The following is a 9,498-nucleotide window of genomic DNA, read 5'->3' on the forward strand; positions in this document are numbered from 1 at the left end:
AAAAAAAAAAAAAAAAAAAAGCCTGACATTGTGGAAAGATACAAACAAACATGTGGGAGACCTACTTATCTCTGGCCTTGAACCACTCATGGTAAATGTGACTTTGCAGTTCCTCCCACCAAAAGGTACAGTCTATCTCCCCACCATCTGACTCAGGGCTCATCTATGGCCCATAGGAGGTGCCAGAAGTGATGGTGTGTTAATTCCGAGCCTAGCTCTCAAGAGGCTTTTCAGCTTCCCTCTCTGTCTTTCCCCAACCTTCCCACACCCTGACCCCTGTGATTGGCATGAGGATATGCCCAGGCTAGCCTGCTGGAGGACCAGGCTCCTAGAGGAGCCAGGGGCCGCTGACCTCAGCCAATGGCACACATGTGAGTGAGCCTGTTGGAGGCCACAACTGCTCAGCCAAGCCCAGACCAGATCAGCAGAATCGCCCTGTCAAGCTGCGGATGCCAGTGGCATCATAATATTTTCATTTGAAAAGAGAAGCAGCCAGGCACGGTGGCTCATGTCTCCAGCACTTTGGGAGGCTGAGGTGGGCGGATCACCTGAGGTCAGGAGTTCGAGATCAGCCTGCCAAACATGGTGAAACCCCGCCTCTACTGAAAATACAAAAAAAATTAGCTGGGTTTGGTGACACGTGCCTGTAACCCCAGCCACTAGAGAGGCTGAGGCAGGAAAATCACTTGAACCCAGGAGGCAGAGGTTGCAGTGAGCTGAGACTGGGCCACTGCACTCCAGCCTGGGCGACACAGTGAGACTTGGTCTCAAAAAAAAAAAAAAAGAAAAGAAAAAGAAAAGAGGACCATTAGGAATAAATTAAACTCCAAAGAGTGAGAACAGTGGGATTGAAGCCTTGTGGCAACTAAATAAGATGGTATTTTAGGGCAGGCAACCCCCATGGCCTGTTGGGAACCGGGCTGCACAGCAGGAGGTGAGCAGCGGACAGGTGAGTACTTCCGCCTGAGCTCTGCCTCCTGTCGGGTCAGCAGTGGCACTAGATTCTCATAGGAGCATGAACCCTATTGTGGTTGTACACTCTGTATGAGCATCTAATGCTTGATGATCTGAGTTGGGAGAGTTTCATCCCAAAACCATCCCCCTCCCACCCCCGGTCTGTGGAAAAATTGTCTTCCATGAAATCAGTTTCTGGTGCCAAAAAGGTTGGGGACCACTGTTTTAGAGGCAAGGGACCCCTCTCTGCCTCTGATCCCCAAATGCACTGACTCCTCTCAGCTCTGCAAATCTAAGGCTGCCTCAGTCCAAATAGAGGTTCCCAACTAGAAGTGATTTTCAGATCCTTAGTAACTGGTATGGCACAGGCCGTCAGCCTTTGGAATACACCCAGCCAGGGCTCTCATCAAGCGCCTACTGTATGCCAAGCTCCATTCTGTGTGCTGGGGATGTGCCAGTGGAAAAAAGTCCAAATGCTCACGAGGAGAAGCTGTTGTTCTAGTGGAAAGGAGCAGATGATAAGCAACTGATTAAATGAAATCCATGGCGGCAGATGGCAGTAAGAGTCACAGAGGAAATCAAAGCTGGGTAAGGGGAACCACAAGTGCTGGGCAATGGTGGCTGCACTTTGAGTAGGTGGTCATGGAAAAGCTCATGAAGGTGACATTTGAGCAAAGATGTGGAGAGAGTGGAGCCACCCAGACATCTGGGGGAACAGAGTTCCAGGCAGAGGGATGAGCATGTGCAAAGGTCCTGAGGCAGTGGTGTGCCAGGCACATTCCAAGAATAGCAAGGGGCTGGGTGTGGCTACTGTGGAGGGAGAGAGGGACAGTGGGAGGAGATGAGAGGCAACAGGACACCATCTGGGTAGGGCCTTTGGGAGACTGCAAGGACCTGGGCTTTGCTCCAGAGGACACGGGAAGTCACTGTTGGGCTCTGAGTCAAGGAGGGACATGATCTGATCCCTCCAGTTGCTGTGTGCAAGGAGGAAGCAGGGAGACCCCTGACGGTCCATGGAGTGGGAAGGTGGCTTGGATCAGAGGAGAAGGGCAGAGGTGCTCAGATCCCGGATCTGTGTTGACGGGATTTCGGTGATTGAACTTCTTTAATTCCCACAACAACCCTATAGGAAGTCATATTTATTGGATGCGAAAACAGCTCAGAGGTGACAGAACTTCCTGAGGCTTGACGGGAGCAGAGAGTGGAGGGGCAGGGCCTGACCCCGGTTTCCAGATCCCTGTTGGTTCCTGTGGAGTCAACAGCCTGGTTTGGTGGTGGCCATCGGGGCTCCCAGAGGAAGTGACATTGATGCTGAGACTTGGAGGACCTGGAGGCATGAGCCAAGCTGCAGCCCTGCTCCCTAGAGATCGCCATCTTCAGAAACTCCCAGGCCCCTGCTCTTTCAACATCTTTCAGCCTGACATGTGGCCAAAGCATGACAAACCTCCATGGGTGAGCACAAATCCAGGCACCTCCCCTTTCGGGCCAGGACGGAGAGGAGGCAGGGCGTGTAGAGAAGCAAGAGGAATCTATCTTCACCCTCACAATTCCTTAGAGTCAGCTGATACCGAGGCCTGGGCCTCCCTCTGCTCAAGTTAGGCTTGGGAGGGCCCCGAGGGGTGTGTAGGAGCCTGTCAGGCCAACAGAGCCTGGGCTGAGGGAGGTGTCCCAGGCAGAAGGAGTGAAGGTGTAGAGGAGGGCTGGGATGGGAGTTGGGGGCAGAGCAGGAAGGGGCTGCCCAGGCTGTGGAGCTTATCTTAGCCACTGGGTGCCTGTGAAGTTGACTTTTCTTTCTTTAAGAGACAAGGTCTCGCTCCATTGCCCAGGCTGAAGTGTGGTGGCACAATCATGGCCCACTGCAGCCTCTACCTCCTAGACTCAAGCAATCCTCCCACCTCAGCCTCCCAGAGTGCTGGGATTAGAGGTGTGCACCATTGCACTTGGCCCCGGAAGTGGGCTATTTTTTTTAAAGTAAGTTTTTATTAAAGTCAAACATGCATACAGAGGACAGTACAGTCCTTTTTCAAGTTTTTTTTAAATCTTTTATTTCTTTTTCTCCTGGAGATCATGGAACACAGGATGTCCTCACATTGGCTACACCTGTGCCACCTGCACCTGGGTCAAGAAGCATCACAGCTAGGCCCCCAGGGCTCCTTGAGCCTCCTCTCAAGGTCACCACTCTCTGATCTGCTCCCATATGGTGGTTTTGCCTGAGGTGGGCTGTTTTGGCATGTGCCCTTCGGGTCTGTCTTTGGGATTCTCCCTGTGGAGGGTCACTGAGCAGTGTGCCACTGTCCGCTGGATCACAGGCCCTTTATTTGTTCCTCCATGATGGGACGAATAGGGTGACTCATTTGGGTTGTTGTCTGGATGGGGGTCTCATTAGTGGAGCTGCTCTGGCCCTTCTTGCATCCTGTCCCTTCTTGCACATCTGTCAGGTGTCTGCCTGCCCTGGAACGCCTGGGTCCTGGGATAGATGTTTGTTCTGTGATGACCGATATTGCTGGACAGTTTTCCTACATGGTTGTACCAGTTCATGTGGAAGTGTTTTAACTGACGAGCAGCCATCGTATTCTCTGTTCCCTGCACCCCAGTGCTACTCTCTGCCACTGCCATGGGCCTCTCCAGGACCCTGCCCACCACATGGTGGGTGGATCCCACACACATGTGGTTGGCCACTTCCCTGACCAATGGGCAGCATATGACATTGGCCACTCTGGGCAGTGAGACCCTCCTCTCTGCTCCTGGGGTCTCACCCCCTCCTGGGTGCATTTCTGCCAGGGCCCATCAAGGCCTTGCACCCATTGCCAGCTCCTCAATGTGGGCCCTCCCTTTCTTACTTCCCACAGCCATGGGAGATCTTACTCACTCCCCAAGCTTCGGTCATGGCTGTGTCAACGCCTCCCTGTCATGGGACCCTCTTTTCTGAGGGTTAGCCCTGGCCACCCAGCCTCCACTAGACATCCCTCCTGGCCACACCCTGGGCTCTCAGACTCCCTGCATCCAGAGCAGGACCTGCCATCTGCCTCTCAACCTCGCCTTCCTCTATGCCCACCTTGTGACCTCAGAGGGGGCTGGTGGGCCACCTCGCTGGGCATGCCAGTCCTCCCTCTGTGGCTCAGTCAGTCCCTGGCCACATGATGTCCATTCTTTCTGTCTAATCTCACAAATATTTCCTCTTCTCTCTACCCCTGCAGCCACTCTGATTTCCCCTGTTGAAAATTATCACTCCTCTCTCTGTGTCCCCCCAATGCTGTACATCGTCAGGAAATTCTACTCACCATAAAAGGGCCTCCCACTATGGCCTGAAAAAAAGACAGGAAGAGGGGCTCACAAGATGGCTGATCAGACAGCTGTGTGAGCCTCACAGCCACGGCACCCTCCCCAGAGGTTTCTGCAGCTGCCATCACCTCCTTAATGACAGACGACAAGCTTGGCCTAGACAACCCTGCCTATGTGCCTGGCAGAGGACAGTCAGTCAGCAATCAGCCCAGGGGACTCTGGCCAGAGCAACCAAACTAGGGTACAGCCCTTTGAGCAATCCAGCAACTGGTACAACCATGTAGGAAAGCTGTCCAGCAGCATCGGTCATCACAGAACAATTAGAAGCAGATCTTTCAAAAAATAATCGAGCTTTGAGTGTTCTTCGAAGGACAAAGAGTGGGAGTGCAGTTGCCAACCGAGCTAACCAGGGCAAGGAAAATTCTGAAAACATCACCACCCCTGAAGTCTTTCCAAGGTTGTACCACCTGATCCCACATGGTGAAATTACCAGCATCAAGATCAATCAAATGGATCCCAGTGAAAGCCTCTCCATTACGCTGATGGGAGGCAGTGAAACCCCACTGGTCTGTATCATCCAATACATTTATCATGATGGGGTGAATGCCAGAGATGACCAGCTACTACCAGGAGACATCATCCTAAACGTCAGTGGGATGGACATTAGCAAAGTCTCTCACAACTATGCCCTACATCTCCTGTGGCAGCCCTACCAGCTGCTGTGACTGACTATGCTGCACAACCAGAAGTTCTGCAGCACGAACAGTGGACAGGCCCTGGATGCCTATGGACCCCAGGATGACAGCTGCCATGTGATTTGCAACAAAAGTAGCCCCAAGGAACAGCTTGGAATAAAATTGGTGTTCAAGGTGGATGAGCCTGGGGTGTTTATCTTCAACGTGCTAGATGGTGGTGTGGCTGATTGACATGGTCAGCTGGAGGAGAATGATTGTGTGTTAGCCATCAATGGACATGATCTTCAATATGGCAGCCGAGAAAGTGCTGCTTATCTGATTCAGGTATTGCTGGCCCTCTTCACCACTGTATGGACTTATGCAATGCCAAGAAGGTAGAAAGCTGCACCATGATCCAGTGTCCAGCTCTGAAAAATGCTGCTCCTTGTGTGGTGGCATGTTTGACTCCCACTTCTCTGCTCTTGGAAATTGCTGGCCTATGTTGCATCCTGATAGTACCAGCAGTTTTTATCAGCCATAACGATGGCAGTGGCAGGCTGTCTGGAGTAGCTGCTGCCATCACGCTGGCTACAGCAGGGAGGCACAGCTGGGACTGCACACTCCATGGAGCTGGTGGGAACCTGGGACAAGTGGAAGCCCCACCCCTTCTGAGTTGGTGGGGCAGGAGCTCCCTGGGTGCAGCCACAACTGCCCAAACTGTGGCTGCAGACCTGGGCCTCCCGGGCCATGGAGCAGGCAGGAGCCCCACCCCACCAGGTGCAGCTGCAGTACACCCAAACCACTGCTGTGGACCCAGGCATCCCTGCACTCTTAGGGGCCCAGGAAGGCTCCCTCTGCCCTAGGACGCTTGGAAGTACCTGGCTTCCCCCTGCTGTTGGCACCCACTTTGATCTTGGAGCAAAGTTGGGACCAAGCCCGGGCACTGTCAAGGCCTGGCCAGGTATGCACACACTCAGTGCAATGCTGACATGCCAGTCCCCTGCTGCCTCAGCTGTCTCCAACTTTGGACACCAGCAAGCATAAGAGAGAAGCCAATGGGGTGCAGATGGTAGCTGAGTGCTGGCCTGCAGGTGCCCCTTGGCACCTACAGCTTGGCCACCATGAATGGCAGCAGGAGGCAAATAGGTTCCTGGGTGGAAGAGGGTGGATCTCTGGTGAGGCCCTACCTTCAGGCCAGAGAGGGCCTGAAGGCTAGGGGCCAGGCTGCCAGTTCCATGGACCAGAGTGGGAACTTGTGGTGCCTTTTCCAGACCCACCCATGACTGCCCATGGACCAATTGGCACTCACTTCCTCCCTCTGAGGCCCATAAAAGCCCCAGGCTCAGCCAGAGCTGAGCAGATGTTGGGACAACCAGCTGCAGAGAGGAGCTGCCCACTCCAGGGTCCCCTCTGCTGAGAGCTTCAGAGAACGATGGGATGACCTGCCACAGAAGGAGCTACCCACTCCAGGGCCTCCTCTAAGCTATTCTATCACTCAATAAAGCTCCTTTTCACCTTGCTCACCCTCCGTTTGTCCACATACCTCATTCTTCCTGGATGTGGGGCAAGAACTTGGGACCTGTTGAATGGCAGGTCTGAAAGGGCTATAACACAAACAAAGCTGAAACATGCCCCTTGTTTGCAACATTGCAGGTGAGGAGAAGGAGAGAAGAGCTGTAATCCTTCAGAGATCCCAGACCTGGGAGCTCCCTGAGCCAGGGCTGTGCCTCCCTCTTTGGGACCCTGCAGTTCCTGGAGTCTCCAAGCTTCCAGGCACCACTGTGTCCCCCAGTGGCCGCCATGGAAGCTACTTGCATTGCACCTGGTCCAGCTGCAGCCTCACGGAGATCCTGTACCCATGCTGGCACCTGGAGCTGCCCGCCCTGCTGCAGCAGCCGGTGTGCCTGTGTGCAGTGACCAGACCCCATGCTCATTCACTCACACACCCCTCACCACCCCATGCCTGGCTCGCCCTTGCCAGGCATGGGATCCAGGCTAGTAACATGAGCCAGCACAGCCTGCCAGGCCAAGTGGGCAGAATGAGCCCAGAGGGTCCAAGCAAAACTCAGGCAAAAGGTACCACTGGCCACAGAGGTTTCTGGCCAGAAAAGCAACACCTCAAGGATCCCATAACATTTTGGAGGGCTTGTCCAGGATCTGCAGAAGGGTGAGTAAAAGCAGATCTACTCTTTTTTTTTAATTTTATTTTTATTATACTTTAAGTTTTAGGGTACACATGCGCAGGTCTACTCTTTCTGTCCTTTTTTCAAAGTCTCTAAACTCCACAATAGTCAAAATGAAAGAAAAATACCAGGCCTCTATCAGCCAGTTAAGAGCAACTAGTGTGGCTGCCAGACTTAGGACACAGAGGACAGGCTTGCTGGGGAGGACACTGTCAACCCTCCATTACCCTCAGATGTTGGGAATGTTGGCTTTGTTCCAATCCAGTTTTCTTTCACAGAGGTCTAGCCATTGTGTGGGACCAGAAGGAGGTCCTGAGGCAACTGAGGGTATCTGGCTAAGGCTACCCTTTGGCCTAATTCAAAGGCCCCTGGACTAACTCCAGTCCCTGACCACCTGTTACAGTTTCAGCGCTAGGACCTCTGGTCTTTCTTAACATTCATTCTTTCTTTCAGGATATCAAGGTTCCTATTTCTTCTTTATGTACAATGTTAAATGTTAAGGATGTTGCCAGGCACAGTGGCTCACGCCTGTGCCAGCACTTTGGGAGGCCGACGTGAGTGGATCACCTGAGGTTAGGAGTTCGAGACGAGCCTAGCCAACATGGCAAAACCCTGTGTCTACTACAAATACAAAAAAATTAGCCTGGCGTGGTGGTGCCTGTAATCCCAGGTACTCAGGAGGCTGAGGCAGGAGAATTGCTTGAACCTGGGAGGTGAAGGTTGCAGTGAGCTGAGACTGTGGCACTGCACTCCAGCCCAGGTGACAGAGCAGGACTCTGTCTCAGAAAAAAAAAAAGTTAAGGATGTTATTGCAAACCAGAGCTATCATTGGATTGAATGAGCATTTGGCTTAGTCATCAGAAGTCTAAAATGGAAGGTTAAGAGTAGCACAGAAGCCAAGTGTGCCTTGGTATCTGTACATAAATTCGTGGCAAAAATGTTCTTGTCATTTCCTTGGGTGACAACTTAGTGCCAAGCACCTTGAGGCACAGAAAAGAAGCACGGCCTCAGGAAGGAAGCCTTTCTGTAAACACGGGGGCAAGTGGTCCATGGTCCCATATGTGCAGGCCTTCTTTGCCTTGCAGGGTAGCCTGGACCTTTGTTGATGTAGGATTGATTCAGCCCTCCTACCAGCCATCTCAGGGGAGGCTGCAAGGGGCAATACCAGGGAAGCAAACCCCAGAAGTACCTCCAGCAGGAGAATCAACCCCCTCTGCTCCTCCCTATCCAGGTTATCTCTCAAGCTTGCCCCAGCCTAGGAATCCTCATTTTAGGCAGGTCCCAGTCTCAACTGCCCCTACAACAGATGCCTGGTGAATATGGCCCCATTAAGGTCCAGGTCCCCTTTTCTCTATAAGACTTAAGGCAAATTAAGGGGGATCTTGGCAAGTTTTCAGGCAGCCCTGACAGGGATATAGAGACTTTCCAGAACTTAATCAAAATATTTGAGCTCTCCTGGAAGGATGTCATGTTACTTTTGAATCAATCCCTGACCACCACTGAAAAGCAGGCCACCCTGCAAGTGGTAGAGAATTTGGGGGATGAGCTTTGTATCTTACATAGGGCCAAGGAAGGGAATGAGACTTACATGATTGGAAAAATAGCAGCACCACTGGAGGACCCTAAATGGGACCCTAAGGATGAAATGGGAGAATGGAGAGGGAAACATGTTCAGGTGTGCATACTGGAGGGCTTGTGAAGAACTAGGACTAAGCCTCTCAATTCCTCCAAGATCACCATGACAGATCAGGGATTAGATGAGAATCCCACTGCCTTCCTGGAAAGGCTAAGAGGGGCCTTGGTAAAGCACACCTCTCTAGCTCCTGATTCAGTCGAGGGACAGCTAATCCTAAAGGAAAAGTTTATCACAAAAGTGGCCCCGGGATATCAGGAGGAAGCTACAGAAACAAGCTATAGGACGAGATAGTACTTTAGAGAACCTCCTAAAAGTGGCCACCTCAGTCTTTTACAATAGGGACCAGAAGGAAATCCAAAAAAGAGAAAGGAAATACAAGAAAAAGGCAAAGCCTCTAAAAGCCACCTTGCAGGCTCACAAACCTCAGAGTCCCCAAGATGCATGACCGTGAGGGGCATCTCAGGTCTTTCCTCCACCATGTCAAGAGTCATGGTAAAAATCACTGTATTATCTGCCCCTCCATGAGTTCAAAAGCTAGAAGTATTGAAGTATTGGCCATTTGGCATGGCTAAGGTCAGGTAATAAGAGATTTAAAAGGACTTCTTAAAGAGGAGCTCTATGGTTAAAAGTCAACTTTTTGGAGGCCAAGGTGGGCGGATCACGAGGTCAAGAGATTGAGACCATCCTGGCCAACATGCTGAAACACAGTCTCTACTAAAAGTACAAAAATTAGCCAGGCATGGTGGCATGCACCTGTAGTCCCAGCTAC

At 52.0% G+C, this 9,498-nt stretch overlaps 1 pseudogene; it reads left to right on the forward strand.

The window, feature by feature from the left end:
• Positions 1-900: 900 nt before the first annotated feature.
• Positions 901-8,199, forward strand: LOC116484245 (E3 ubiquitin-protein ligase LNX-like; annotated as a pseudogene).
• The last annotated feature ends 1,299 nt before the right edge of the window (positions 8,200-9,498 follow it).

Source organism: Hylobates moloch, unplaced genomic scaffold (assembly GCF_009828535.3).
Source record: "Hylobates moloch isolate HMO894 unplaced genomic scaffold, HMol_V3 SCAFFOLD_15, whole genome shotgun sequence".
Taxonomy (NCBI): Eukaryota; Metazoa; Chordata; class Mammalia; order Primates; family Hylobatidae; genus Hylobates; species Hylobates moloch.